Source organism: Branchiostoma belcheri, unplaced genomic scaffold (assembly GCF_001625305.1).
Source record: "Branchiostoma belcheri isolate BF01 breed outbred unplaced genomic scaffold, Haploidv18h27 scaffold48, whole genome shotgun sequence".
In the NCBI taxonomy this organism is placed as follows: domain Eukaryota; kingdom Metazoa; phylum Chordata; class Leptocardii; order Amphioxiformes; family Branchiostomatidae; genus Branchiostoma; species Branchiostoma belcheri.
In genome coordinates, this window is record NW_017804109.1 from 2,260,637 (window position 1) to 2,276,104 (window position 15,468).

The 15,468-nt window shown below is 43.6% G+C and overlaps 1 protein-coding gene across 1 annotated transcript in view; it reads left to right on the forward strand.

The window, feature by feature from the left end:
- The window catches only part of LOC109479345 (WW domain-containing oxidoreductase-like), a 65,861-nt gene that overhangs the window by 9,378 nt on the left and 41,015 nt on the right, over nt 1–15,468 (forward strand). The window lies entirely within an intron of this gene.

Genomic DNA, 15,468 nt, shown 5'->3' on the forward strand with positions numbered 1-15,468 from the left:
ATGTGACAACAATGAAATATAATGTGGGATATGTATGGTGGTGTTTGGGGGGTATGTGACAACTATTAACTGTAGTGTAGGGGTGTGTATGGGGAGTTTTTCTGGGAATGTGCCGATGATTAACTGCACCATGTGGGGTTCTGTATGGGGGTTTGGAGGCTATATGTAGTACCGGTGAACTGGTCAGTCCTGGCTTTGCTAAGTGGACATGTGGGTCAGCCCTGCCCAGGGGTCATGACCTCCCTAACAGCCCATTTTCTGCCTCATTTTGTCCTCAGTTCCAGCTTCTTAGGAACCAACAGGCTGGACACTGTACATGTACTTACTATGTACAGCCCCATATATGTACCAGCACTGTATATGAGCCAGCAACATGTACATATACTTACTATGTGTATACTATTACATTGGCCACGTGTACAAATATGTGCCAGTGCTGCATATACATGTACACATGTATGTGCAGTACATGTGTATACAATATATGTCCCAGCCCTGTTTATGAGCCAGCAATGTGTATACATGTGTAGTTGTACATGTACATGTATTTACTGCATATACTGCCATGTATATATGTATGTGGGGTCGTGTTGCGCAGTCGGTAGTGCGTTCGGCTCACACCCCAGAGGTTGTGGGTTCGAACCCTGCCCATGTCACCGATCTTGTGCCCTTGGGAAAGGCACTTTACACGACTTTCCTCACTTCACTCAGGTGAAAATGAGTACCTAGCTTCGGTTAGGGACGTCCCTCGGATAGGACGTTAAATGGAGGTCCCGTGTTTGGGAGAGCCACACCCCATGCACGTTAAAGAACCCACCGCACTTATCGAAAAGAGTAGGGGATCTTCCCGGTGTGAGTGGTTCAAAACTTACAGTCCGGTCTTACGCAGCTTGTACATGTGCGCACATGTACAAAACTGGTGTGTTACGCCTGAAGGCGGTTTACCGGTTATGCGAAACAAACAAATGTGCCAACCCTGTGTACAAATGTACTTACAAAAACAATACAGTCCTATGTGAAGCCCTGTACTACCAACCTTGTATCAGCCGTGTACCTGTGTATGTACTACACATACAGCCCTGTACCTGCCAGCAGGCACCATACATACCCCTGTCCCCTGGCCCTGATATTTACCCTATCACCCATGTATGTACTCACACATACAGCCCTGTACATGTACATACCAGCCGTATATCCCTGTACCTGCCAGCAGCACATCTGTCCCCTGGCCCTGATATTTACCCTCTCACCCCATGTGTACATGTATGTACTAACAGCCCTGTACATGTATATATACATGTATGCCAGCAGGCACCATACATAGCCCGTCCCCTGGCCCTGATATTTACCCTATCACACCAATTGTCCCATGTATGTACTCACACATACAGCCCTGTACAGTACATACCAGCCCTATATCCCTGTACCTGTACATGTACATATCCCTGTACCTGCCAGCAGCACATCTGTCCCCTGGCCCTAATATTTACCCCCTCACCCCGGTTAGAGTGGATCAGTTTGACTTCGCGGCTGCCGGGCCGGCCTATCGATCACTCCCTGCGCGTCGCGAGCGCGGAGCGGTGATAGCGGCACCTCCCAGCCAATAACCCACCGCCCCGCGGGAACGCGAGATTAGTCTCCCGCCCGACGCGGGGTGACAGGAAATCGTTAGCGGCGTCCCCGGGCGCACATGGAGCGCACGCCGCGCCGCGTTAGTCTGACGATGTTTACACATCAAAGGCAGCGGCTTTTATTGTGTTTTTATGTCGGTTCAGACAGATTTCAGACATTTGTGAGGAGATAATTACCTGTTACTGTGCTGTAGCGGTTTGTGTGCTGTAACAGTTTGTGTGCTGTAACAGTTTAGCGTGTCTGCTACACTTTGCCACAGCTTGGGTACCAGATTGCTACTTAGGCTGCTTTTATTATTTTCACAGCAAAATGAAGAGCTTTTATTGTCTCAGTGTTTTTATGTGTGTTCAGACAGATTTTAGACATTTGTGAGGAGATAATTACCTGTTACCGTGCTGTAACGGTTTGTGTGCTGTAGCGGTTTAATTTGTGTGCTGTACATGTTCAGGTTGAATCTGCTACACTTTGCCACAGTTTGGGTACCAGATTGCTGCTTAGTTAGGCTGCTTTTCAAATCAAAATGAACAGTTTTTAGTATGTTTTTATGTTTGCTCAGACTGATACCTGCCATTTGTAAGGGATAATTATTGCCAGTTACTGTACTAAGGCAATTTGTGTGTCTGCTACAATTTGCCACAATTTGGGATTGTAACAGATCACTAGAGTTATGCTGCTTATGTTATTTTCACATTAGGTTTTATTGTGTTTTTAGACAGATTTCAAGCATTTGTGAGGACATAATAAGCAGTTACTGGCTTGTAGCAGTTTGAGTCTGCCTTAGTTTTGGAACAACAACAACAGAAAAGGTTTGACCCGACCAACATGTGAAAGGCTTCACAGCATGGAGGCTCTTTTGTCATTCTCTCTCTCGACTTGCACTGTATAAAATCCTGAAAACTGAAACTGAAACTGACCTGGGAATGGGATGAATCCTATATCTTGCTTTTACCTCTAACTACTAACAAAAATGGCTTGAAGGAGTTCTTAATGTCCTTGCTTTTTTTTCTCTATAATTGTGAACTCTTGTCAAAAAAATGATTGTACTAGTCTTACAGTACGCATATGACTGTGCGTCATTTTTGTTTCTTTTTTGCTATGGGCTGCCTTACATTTGAAATTGAGCACATCTACAATCATCAAGGTATCACCAAATTTAATGTGTTTTTAGTGATCTGTAGTGTGAATTATTTCCTGCCATCGGGTTGCGATTGAGCACATGTGGGTTTGTAACAGTAGCAGTAACAGGTCACTAACAACCAGCACATTATACAGGGTACATTAATGTCACGGAGAGGTGTTCTCAATGGCCTGTGCTATAAAAATGCCATTATTGTACTATATCAACATTTGGCACTTAATAGGTCTGTTGTACTAGTGCTACTCTGTATGTGCCTGAACAAGATCCAGTTCAATTCTTTACTATCATGTCAACATTGCAGACATACAATATACATATACATTTGTACAATACTACGAGTAAAGAGACACTTTTTCCCAAGTCCTTTATTCATGTTTCCTGAATGACACATGATGTTTACAAAATTAGAATAGCACATAATTATATACATACTTCTAATATGAACAGACATCCCAGACGAGGTGCCAGAACAGGTGTATTTCCACTGCTGTAGTTAATAACAGATAAATAATGTAAGGCGGCTGATACAAGCCTTGGTTGATAACTTTGGTACTACAATGTGCATGACTATTTCTTGTTCTTTTTTGATCTGGTATCAGGTACATAGTACTACATACATATCAGCATCACCTTGTTGTACTGTATTTGTGCTAGTATGTGTCAGAACAGGTGTATTTCCGCTGCTGTGGTTATATAATTAATAGCAGATATTAAATGATGTTAGCAGACGGTGGCTGATATAATCCTTGGTTCATAATTGTGTTACTTGTGCATGACTATTTCTTGTTCTTTTCTGAGCTGGCATCATGTACTACATGTACATCAGCATTACCACTTTGTTGTGCTGTATTTGTGCCTGGAAAGAAGGTATCAGAACATGTGTATTTCCACTGTTGTAGTTAATAGCAGATAAGTAATGTAAGCAGATGGCAGGTGATATTGCGGTGCCGGCTGGAGTAAGTGTAGCTGACGGCATCATGACATATTCATGGCCCTTCTCTTTCCTGTAAGCTGCCATCCATCAAAGTTTCATACAGCCTACGTTATACTTGTTTCTCTGTTGTCTTTGTGTCAGAGTTAAACCTTTATACAGCCTTGTTATACTCGTGTCTCTGTTGTCTTTCCTAGAACTATCACAGAATGGAACTCGCTGTCACCAAGTACAGTAGGGGCATCGTCATTAGATAGCTTTAAGCAATGTTTAGAGTTAGATGTTCAATGGTTAAGTCTAGAGTAAGCTTTCAGCCATCAACCATTCATACAGCCCAATTTTACTTGTGTCTCTGTTTGTGTCAAAGTCAAACCCTCACAGAGCCTCCATTACACTTTTGTCTCTGTTGTGTCAAAATTTGACACGACAAATTTTATCCTTCAACGTTACACAAAACTTAGGGCTGAAATTTAATCCTTGCAAACTGAAAAGTTGTTCACATGGAAGTGCTGTGGAGGGCCTGACTTTTCGAAAACTAACAGCAAAAACTCAGACCAGGGAGGAAGGATGTACATAAAATGTACAATATAATACAGGGGGGATTGGCTGAGTGTTTGAAGCTGGGATTTTGTGAAAGCTAGAGAGAAGACTTTATCACTGTATCACTGAACGACTTGTTACACCTAACCTTTAAACATCTAACTCTAAACATTGTTTAAAGCTATGTAATGACAATGTTATACTTGTTTCAAAGCGTGTTGTCTCCCCGGGCTCCCATCTTGCCTGTAGGCTCAGTCAGCCGCAGCCCGTTTCCATCCCAGCGTTCTGAGCTGCTGAGTCGATGGAATCTGTTCTGGTGCTAATCAGTAATAACTCTGCTGCCCCGGGCGTGTGTGTGGGGGGGGGGTGGAAGTTGTTGTGTGAGGTTTATGATGAGGTGATCAGCAGAGTAGAACTGTCGGGAAAACTTTACTGCAAAGTCAACACTTACTGTGCTTACAACACTTACAGTTACAGTTACAGTAACAGTTACAGCGCTTAGGCTGCTGCGGGTGGGGATCTGTCATGTCTCGTCTTCTCTTGTGCAGCTTTTGTGTTAGTCAAACAATTAGCTGGTAATTCTTGAGAAATAAAAGGGAAATTTTAAGGATAAAGACTTACAAGGTTGTTTCAAGATCATATTTTGTGACGCGAGTGTTCTGGCAGCATGACATTGAACTTCTCTATAGGCACTGATATCAGTTGACATGACTGATGCTATCTGATCCAAATGCAAATCTGTAACATTTCCTTAACAACAACATATATCTGAAAAGTTTATAATGTCATGTGATCTGTTTTTCACACTTACTGGCTTGTCAGTCCCCTGCAATTTTAGGTGCCTACATATCAGTGGTTTAAAGTGATTTTCACACAAGATAAAACAATTCCAACACTTTTAATCACAAGGAAGCTCTCACAGTACAAACCTGCCTTCATACAAAAAAAAGGTAAACACATATTAAAAGTTTTGTCATTAGAAAAAATGCAGAAAATGATAATTAGCCCCCCTTGGTTATATACAGTATCATCTCTAGATGTTTAGTAGTCGGGATGTTAATTTTCATTCTATACCCTCCTTTTCTTTTTGTGCTTTGTTCAGTAGTCGTTGCCATACGTTGTACCTTGTACAATCGTCATGCAATAAAGTTCTATGTAGCACAGGTAGACTGTAAACTCCCAAGACCCATCCATTATATCAGTATGTAGTTTAATGTATAACATATTTATCTCTAGATGTTTAGTATTTGGGGTGTTAATTTTCATTCTATACCCTTTTTTTTGTACTTTGTTCAGTAGTCGTTGCCATACATTGTCCCTTGTACAATCGTCGTGTAATAAAGTTCTTCTATGTAGAACAGGTAGACTGTAAATTCCCAGGCTGCATCATACTCAGTATGTAGTATAATGTATAACATATTTCCCAGCCTGCACGCTGGTAGGATTGGGACGTGTGAGAAGCCGCAGGTTTGCCAGTAAAAACCGCCCGGGGTGTCATTAACACAAGTACCCCCTGGAGAAGGGGGGGGGGCGCTCCACGGAATGGAACACTGCCGGAGGAAACGTTACAGTTGTTCTACAGGGAAATTTGAATGGTTGATGAAGGCGGGATGGCTGAATGGGTGTTCTGGGGCAGAGAGGGAGTCTGTGGGGAGGACTTTAGTCACATATGGAGAGCCGAGCTGTCACGGCGGGGCTGGGAATAACTACTGAACCACTGCAGGGCTTTCTGAGATAAACTTACTACACAATTTGAGAACAGAAGTTACACTGGCTCTGTGTGGCTGGGGAAGTTGTAGGTATGACTTTTCAGATATTTGCATATGTTACTATTAATAATAGTATGTTCATTACTTTTGACTTCTGTTGAAATTGAAGACAGTGGATACTGAATACTATTAGTAGTCCCACAATCATGAACAAAACGTAACAAAAAAGATCTCACAATGGGTGTTCTGGGGCAGAGAGGGAGTCTGTGGGGAGGACTTTAGTCACATATGGAGAGCCGGGCTGTCATGGTGGAGCTGGGAATAACTACAGAACTACTGCAGGGCTTTCTGAGATAAACTAGCAACACAATGTGAAGAAGAAGAACTTTATTGCACAACAGTTGCACATGGTACAATGTATGGCAACAGCTATTGAATATACATGTACATGGCTGACATGTAGTACAAAAAAGAAAAGGGTATAGAATGAAAATTAACATCCTAATCACAAAACACCAAGAACTAATACAGTACACAATCAAGTAGGGCTAATCTTGAGTTTTGGCATTTTTTCTAATACTGTAAGTCTCTTTAGATTCGCGGGGCCTAAAGTTCGCGGTTTCGGGAAAATGGACAATCTGCGGTATTTTTAGATTCGCGATTTCTCCTTGGCCATTCCAAGAAGAACTTGTAAAAGTGAATGTTTAAAATAATAAAAGTTCGTGTCCCGGTTCATCCCCTAAAACGCGGTCCAAAAATTTCGGTTTCGTGCACGACTGCCGGCGGTAAAGCTCTATTAATCTGACACGCGTGTAAACAATTTTCTTTGTTCGGAAATAAGCGCTAAAACGCTATTTTCCACGACTACACATCGATAATCTAGTGAAGAAATGCATAATCGTAAGAATCGTTCGGGAAAATATAGATTCCTAAGCAAATTAATGCCGTTTTCGGCGAGATTTTGAACCCGGAAGTATGCAAAGGTCGCGTCGCATTCGGTTTTGTAGGCCCACGGTAGCATTTCTATCCAGCAAAACAAGAAGAAAAAAACGCCCGCATAGCAGGGCGCAAAAGAGAATCAACTAACATTTCCCAGATACCAGCAGTTCTATTTTTCATCAAAATATCTGCAGATTTGCCCGATGTGCCCGCAATTTTCAAGTGTCCGGGCGCGCATGGCCGGCGCTCTGCATGCAAAGATTTTTGTCCAGCGGTGCACGTTTGACACGGCCAGTGCCGCAGTATCGCGATTCGGTGTCTCATATTATTTTTGATATCAGTATAACTTAAAAAATTTTGTTACTCAACATACGTACATTTGCTGAGAATAAAGTTGATTTGCAGTGATTTGTGGATCGCGTGTGTTGTTTCAGTGTTTCGCTTACCGTCGTGAATCGGCCCTCATGAATGCATGTGGGGAGGGGGGGGCACACTTACGCAAAACGTATTCGCGGGGAAATAGATTCGCGGTACAAAGGTCCCCGCGAATTCCGCGAATCTAAATATACCGTGGAAATTTATAGACTTACAGTAACGAAACAGTCTTTTATGTATTTACCTATTTTTGCATTGTATGGGTTGTTTCATTTATATAAATATAATATTATGTAAGAACTGTTACAGAAGTTTCACTGACTGTCTTTGGATGGGAAAGCTGTTAAGGTATCACTTTTCAGATGTTTGCATAACCTGTAGTATTGCAAAGTCATGCCTGAAGACTAATTGCATGTACAGTATCAAAGAAATTACCAGTCAAGCAATTATAGAAAACATACAACTACTGATAATAATGTTACAGTAATGTTTGCTCTTATAAGGTTTGACTTCTTCTGATTTAAAGGCAGTGGATAATGAATAGTCTCACGTTCTGCATAATGAGTGGGTTTTGTGATCTTAGTAGAAACATATTCTTTTGTGTGATCTAAATTCTAAATGGTAAAAGATATTAATGATAAATTATAGTATCATACCACCTGCCCAAGGTTTAGATGTTAGAGACCTCAGATGGGTGACTGTCTTATCTGATGGTTTTTAAGAGGAGCCATCGCAGATCAGATCAGTCAGTAGTGTTCACCTTGACCAAGAAGTGTTTCTGCAAACCTGGTTACTGAGAGGTGAACTCTGCCTGGGAGTTTTCCTTATAAAACCACCTCTGGTTCCATCCCGCCTGGTAAGGCCTAGGGAAAGAAATGTTGTGTTTCCTGTTTCCCGACTGACTCTAGAAAAAACTGCCGACCCTTAAGCCTTTTTTTCCCAGATGAGTGACCATTTCTAGCTCCATGATCTGACACCTGAGTGATGAATAGTGATGCATACCTAAACCCAATTTTAGGTTCAGGTCCGGATTCAAGTCCAGAGGTTTAGGTTCAGTTCCGGAGTTGTAAGTCCGGACCTAAACCCATGGCATATACAAAATTGCATGTTGGCAACCTTGCAATATTGTCTGGGTGAAACTTTGGCCACATAACATGGAGGCCGGTACTTGACGAAGCCCGATGGCAATATGTTTTCTTCGTTTTACAGCAAAGATTTTACAACCTACGGGAGGTTTTAGGTGGTTTGGAAAGAAAAGGGGTATATGAAATGGTCTTTTATGGTAATAAGTCCAGACTCGGTTCTTGACTTTTAGGTTTTTTGGACTTGAACCTAAACATTATTACAAGTCCGGATCCAAGTCCAGTGAACCGGTATGCATCACTAGTGATGAAATGTTGTACAATGTTTTTCAACATTGGTATTGAAAATGAAAGTGTCCTCATGCAAGTTTTAAGTTGGATCACTAGAAGTTGCTAAAGTCTAATTAGAATTTAAAAAAAAGAAATAAAAAAAGATAATCCCTACCTTCTGACCCTAAGTTTTTCATGACTGAAACAGGAAACACAACATATTTTTCCCTAGGCCTTACTGGGCTGAACTCTTCCTGAGAGTTTCCCTGCTGAAGCCAGCTCTGGTCCCACCTCTGCCATCCCGGCCTGTAAGTGGATTAAGGAGAGAAAAATGGATAAAAACCATCAGAAACAGATAAAAATCAAATCATCAGAAATGCACCGAGTCACGGTCAGGGGTACTGACTGATCGCAGGTCGCTTCCGACTTTTGGCCTGAGATGGAAACGATTGTAGAGAGGGGAAAAGTGAACTGAACCTGACATGCCTGACTTTGACTCGGTGGGATCCACAGTTAGCTCGAGGCTTCAGCTATTCTGTGGACTTCCTGTGGTCCTCACATTGATGAATCACATTAATTTTAGAGACCACAAAATAACAATCATACATAAGATACAATGTGCCGGAGACATACATGACCAGAATAATGCAGAAATGCAAGTTCATTTGACAACTTATGTATCGTGTAGCATTCCATTGATGAAACGTAATGTGATAAAAGAAATAAGCTAGCTCATTAATGGACACAGTTGGTACAAAAATTGTACAGACTGAATAAACTGTTTATGAACCCCCTTTAGATGACACCTCTAGATAGCCCACTTCTGCTGACATCCCTACATAACATAAGAACCACAGAAAGAAGTGCAGTTTACTGTTAGTCATGCCATTGTCAAGGTTTTGTCTCACTGCCTAGTCTGGCAATGAACATCCCCTACATGCATGTTTTAGTTAGAACACAGATGACAAAACCGCACCTTGGACAGAAGAACTTCCTCAGTCAAGTTGCTGACATGATTCAACATTAATGCTGTCGGTCAAGGTCGCGGAACCAGAAACGACCTTCGTCACAAATTAGGTCAGGTCACGGGCTCAGATGTGGATCAGCGCTCTGATTGGCCGATAAGTTGATTAATTGATGGTGGCTCAGTCAAGGTCGAGTACAGGACAGCAGTGGTGCAAACTGGGACAGGTGACCCAGGGGATGCTGGGTAACGTGACCTGGTGGGGGGATGATGGGTAATGTGGCCTGGTGGGTTATGGGTAATGTGATTAGGATTGATTGGCGGGTGGGTAAGTAGATTGAGGTGTGCCAGAGGTCGAAGGGCAGGAGAAACACTTGGCCGCTAAGTAGGGCAGGAAGTGTTTAATCTCAAGGTCAGGGAAGAGTCACTGTGACCTTCAGCTGGTCTTTATTCTGTTGCTATTTAGGTCAACCTGGATGACGGCATTTTTATGTCAACTGAAACTACTCAAAGGAGGAATCAAACTGAAAGAAGATCTTCAATATTTTATCTAAAACCCATGAGCAGCCTTCAGCACTATAGTCTGGTTTTTGTTTGTTTGTTTGTTTGTTTTGTATAACCAGTAAACCGCCTTCAGGCGTAACACACCAGTTTTGTACATACACGTACATGTACAAGCTGCGTAAGACCGGACTGTGAGGTTTGAACCACTCACTGGTTAATACCATCCTGGTTAGTCTACGTCCGCTACGATAGTTGCTTAGTAAGTAACCCACCACTTCAGCACAGCCCACAGTTTAACAGTTGTCCAGGCTTACAATGTACACTCTTACAGCAGAGCCCAGCAGTCAGCCACACTGAGTTCCCCAGCACAGCCTTATAGACCTGTACAGTTTATAGCACAGCCTCACAGAGCCGTACAGTTTATAGCTTACAGACCTGTACAGTCCCCCAGCCTGCCACGGAGCGTGATGATGATGATTTAGGTCCACAGAACGTCCCTCCATCATCGGCGGCCATGACAGCCGTGGAACCAAGGTCATCACATTAACCCGAGGTGACAGTGTCGTGCGGGCGGGAGGGGGGAATGTGTTCCCGGTCACACCTCCTGCCACCGACCGTTTTATTCTCCCTGCCGCCCGTGACCTTCCCATCCGTTACCCGCCGCCGCGAACGGGTAATGGCACGGGAACGGGGGTCGGGTCGTCACCGTGGTGATGGGGGTCAGGTCGTCGGCATGGCGACGGAGGCAGGTGTGTGCCCCGTCCATCTCTCTCTGCGGCAGGGTCGACGTTTTGATGGGCAGTGAGGAGTTAGGTGATGGTCTGGCATTGTGAGGGACTTTATGGCTGGAGATCTCGGGTTATGGGTTCCAATCCCAGTGAGCTACCAGGGGTTATGGGTTCTATTCCCAGTCACCTACCAGGGGTTATGGGTTCCAGTCCCAGCTAGCTACCAGGGGTTATGGGTTCTATTCCCAGCCCGTTATGGGTTGCATTCCCAGACACCTACCAGCATATTACTCTACCGGTAGTGATGCTGCCCGTAGGTTGTAAGACTGGAACAGGTGACCTCAATACTACATGTACATGTACATGATTCCCCAGCTACAAGCTGTGCAGGGAGACGCTCTGACTAACAAAGTGCTCATGTCAGATGTAAAGGTTACATCAGAACCAAAATGATATCGTGTCATGTAGATAGAAAGAAATATAACTCTGCATACTGTGTTGTTTCAAACAAGACTGTGAAGTTTGCATATCCATCCTTTAAGAGATCGAAATTATGAAGGGCTTTGAAAATGGTAGCAGCCAATTGTCACCTGTAGTGTAGACACCCATGTCATTACAACCTTTCTCTCTACCTCCAGATGGCAGGGGTGTAGCGGGTGAGTCCACACAGTGCCTGGGGGAGTAGGGGTCCAGTGGGCTATACCATGACAATGCCTGGGGGGTGTACAGGTCTATTGGATTGTAATGACAATGCCCAAGAGGTGCAGGGGTCTAGTAATGACCATGCCTGGGGCGTAGCCTTTACAGTCACACAATGTAACACTTCATCATTTGGACAGACCAATAATTTCCAAGTATGACTCGGTTGTGACTTGAGTTAACCCTGTCCCTGCTGACTATACCCATCACCAGTAGTGCCAAATGGCTGCCCAAGCAGGCTGAAGTCAGGGTTAACTGGAGCTCAGGGGGTCTACATGTACATGTACTGTTGTCAGTGGCTGTTTTATGGCTCCTTGGTTATATTCTACTATAGGAGTCAGACTAGGCCAGTACATGTGCATTTAATCAGTCAGTTTGAGGTCCATTAAAGTCCTGACGGCCGTAAGAAAAAGGCCCATTCAGCCATTAATAGATAAAGCAGCAGAGTTTTGACAGAGATGTGCAATGAAGAAACATTGTCTTACAAACTTTTCTCTTGCTTGTTTGATATACTTATACTTCAAGGTAACCCAGAATCATTCAGCTCTAGGTCCATTAAAGTCCTGACGGCCGTATGAGAGCCGTATGAAAGCTCCCTGCAGCCATCCGTCAGCCCTTCTTGATGATTCCCTGCCGCCGTGTCACCGCGGGTCTGACAGTCTAACCTAATTACCTCTCCGTAATCTCCCGCCCGACCGGAACACCGTGTAACATCCGCCTGTCATTTTCCGGCCGGGTGGGCGCACACTCCTCACCGCAGCCGCACAAAACGTGACGTTTCCTGAAAAACTGCTCGGCGCTGATGAAAGTCGTAACCTTTTCAGAAGCACCGTCGTAAAATTGTTCTCAGCGGGACGGCCCCGGGTCTGTCAAAGTCAAATGAAGGTCATCGGTTTCCATCGAGATCAAACTTCGCTGGAAGTGAAACGAGATGAAAAGATTTGACTTTTGATGCAGCTTAGTTTTTACCCACTCTGGAAACTGCCGGCAGAAATTTAGTTAGACTGAATAGTTTATATTTATTTGCCAATGAAAAATGGTATTGTGTGTGTTGGATTTAGCTTTTTTTAATTGCTCTGTATGCTGGTAATAAATAGTTTTTCCAGGTTTGAAGTCCGTACAATCCTCTGTATATTCTTCAGTTTGAAAACAAAAATGGAGACATTGTTTTTGAGTCATTGTTTCAATAGAAGAATCAAGCTTTTCTTTTGCTTTTTCACCTAGCTGTATGGAAGTAGCTGAAAAGTTTATGACTTTTTGTGATTTTTTGTACCAAAAAAAAAGAGAATATGTGCTGCTTTTCTGCCCAGCAGTACCACAGAAGTGTCAGGATGAAAAGTCGTCCCAGCTTTATGATCCATCCATCAACCAGCTGACGTGCGGGGGGGGGGAGTTATGACCTCGCCTGCAGGGCATGATGGGATATTTGTTTCTGCCGTTGCCTGGAAGCGACGGCGGCGGCGGGTATTAGTCCCCGAAATCGGAAGATCAATACGGCGGCCGCGATATTAAACCGCTTCTCGCACAGATAAAACGCTTTGGAATCCATCCCTCATGTCCTCATGGGCTGGGGAGAGGGCTGGGGCTGGCTGACAAACAGAAGAACGTACAAAAAATGCTTTCTTCTATAAGAAAAGTCTGATTTTTAAAGATTCTTTAGTTCAGATTAGTGCTGTTTGGACATATGGAAGGTTCAAGGTCAATTCATTTTCCCTCCACCCAAGGTCAACCCATCTGACTTCTTCTCACCTGGAGCGTCTGTCGGCTTCAGCTGGAGGAGAACCTTAGCCTGGTGAAGTTCTGTCTGGAAATACAGAACTGAGAAATATAAACCCTTCTGATGGGGAAATAAAGCTTTCATATATACAGAGGGCCCTGCTGAATTTCTGTCAGGAAATAGAGAACTGGAAAATTCAAACCAAATTGGAGTGGGTTTTTTTCACATCTTGTTCCTTGGAAAGTTGTTTTATGATTGCAGATACTGAAGTAAATCTGTAGGGTCCAGGTTTTGATCCTCACTCACTTTAGTCTCCACAAGACCAACAACAAGAGTTCAAAAACAGTATGCTTTAGTCCCCCTTTGTGAGAAACTTGTGATTATGACTCCCATCATTATGATGATGGTTCCTCGGTTATATCCCTTCCTTGTGAAGCGTTGCTGCAATGATTACAGCCCGTCCTGTCAACCGTTACCATGGCGACGGCCATATTAACGTCCCGTGGTGCGCAGGTTGCCCCCGGCAACGACCGCGACACGACATCTGTCACCTCTGCTCCGTTATTAAACCCCCGTAATTGCCATGGCGACGGCTCGCGTATCACGTCCCCCGTCCATCGCCGCGGAAACCGTATCTGTTCCGCCTCCGGGAGGAGCGGTTGTCATGGAAACCCGGCGGCTCGGGCATCCGTCACGCGGGGTCGGGTAATATCCGATAGATTGGGACAATATTAGAACACGCGGGGCAGTCTGTTATGGGCACGGCCGACTGTCAGCCGCATGTCGTAAACAACAGTGCAGATCATTCGGGTGTAATGCCGGGTCTCCAGGGACACAGATGTACAGATTTTCTCAGAAAATGGCAAAAAAACAAAGAAATAAAACAATTCTCAAAGCCTGCATCAAAAAAAAGTAATGCCTGGGGGTATTGACCCACTCTACCTTCATACAAAATTTTAGGTCATTAATTTTGGCCCAAAAATGACGAAATTGAATCCATTTAAAAAGAAATGGCAGGAGAAGAAGGAGGAGAAAAAACATGAGGAAGTAATAGTCATAACCGGGTGATGGGAGGGGAGAGGGATGGAGAGCGAGGAGGGAGCCGGGCGTAATAAAACGTCGCTCACGACCCGGGTTACGCCTGGTTACCGAGGAATGGAGTGTCGGGGACTGACTGGGACCTTTTTTTTTTTGAGGTTCAAAACAAATCAAGAAGAAGGAAACATTACAAGAAAACTATCATAGAAGAACTTTATTGCACGACAATTGTACAGGGTACATTGTATGGCATATACTAGTAGGTAACAATAAGTAGCATAGTAAAATAGATAGGTATTTTATATCATATGATTGTAAGACTAGATCAAGGTCTTTCCCTCAATTACAAATCTCATATACTTTAGCTCAGAAGGGGTAATAAAATAATAACAGAAGGATGAAACAAAGCAGAAGACAGCTCCTACAGAAATACAGCATAGTCTGATTATTCTGATCCACACAATGTTTATCTTATTGCCTGGATGTTTAGTCTGATTCACCGATATATAGTCTGATTCAGTTTGTGATCTACATCAATCTATCCTTTTGTTAATTAAAAGAAAGCACCTTAAAGTGTACTAAAACCTTTTTTAGTAACATTGCATACATTGATCTTTATTGTAAACAAAGAGAGAGTCCTGATCAGTTAGGCCAAAATTAGTGCCAAATTTGATCCATTTGATAACTGACCGGGCTGAAATGTGTTGAACATTAGGTCCCTGTGGAGTATTAGTGTGAGTGTTTAGGTCCCTCTTGTCTGTTGTTGGTTGTTGCTGCCAGTCCATCTGTGAAATTAGATTCATGTTGACTCATTTGCAAAGCAAAACTGTGACAAGACGACAACAGATAGAGGTAACGTCAGATCATCTCTGAAAAAACTAAACTTTGGTAAAAAAAAAGTTGTTTTCGGTTCGGTCACCTGTTGTGTCTCACCTGTGTTACAGACAAATGTTGGCTGGTTTTCCCGCCGGAACACCGGTCTCCGTGGCAACTGGTCGTGACATTTGTCCCAGCAGGTTGTGATATTAAGTGTGTGTAATGGATGAGGCCATGCGGCGAGGGGGGGGGGTGCAGGTCACACAATCGGGGTGGAAAGAGTCATTTGGTTTTAATCGATGGGTGTGATTTGTGTCCCATTGATCCTGGCTGCCGTGTTTATATGAGTGTTGTAATATCCACTACTGCCCCGGGGGGGGGGGGGG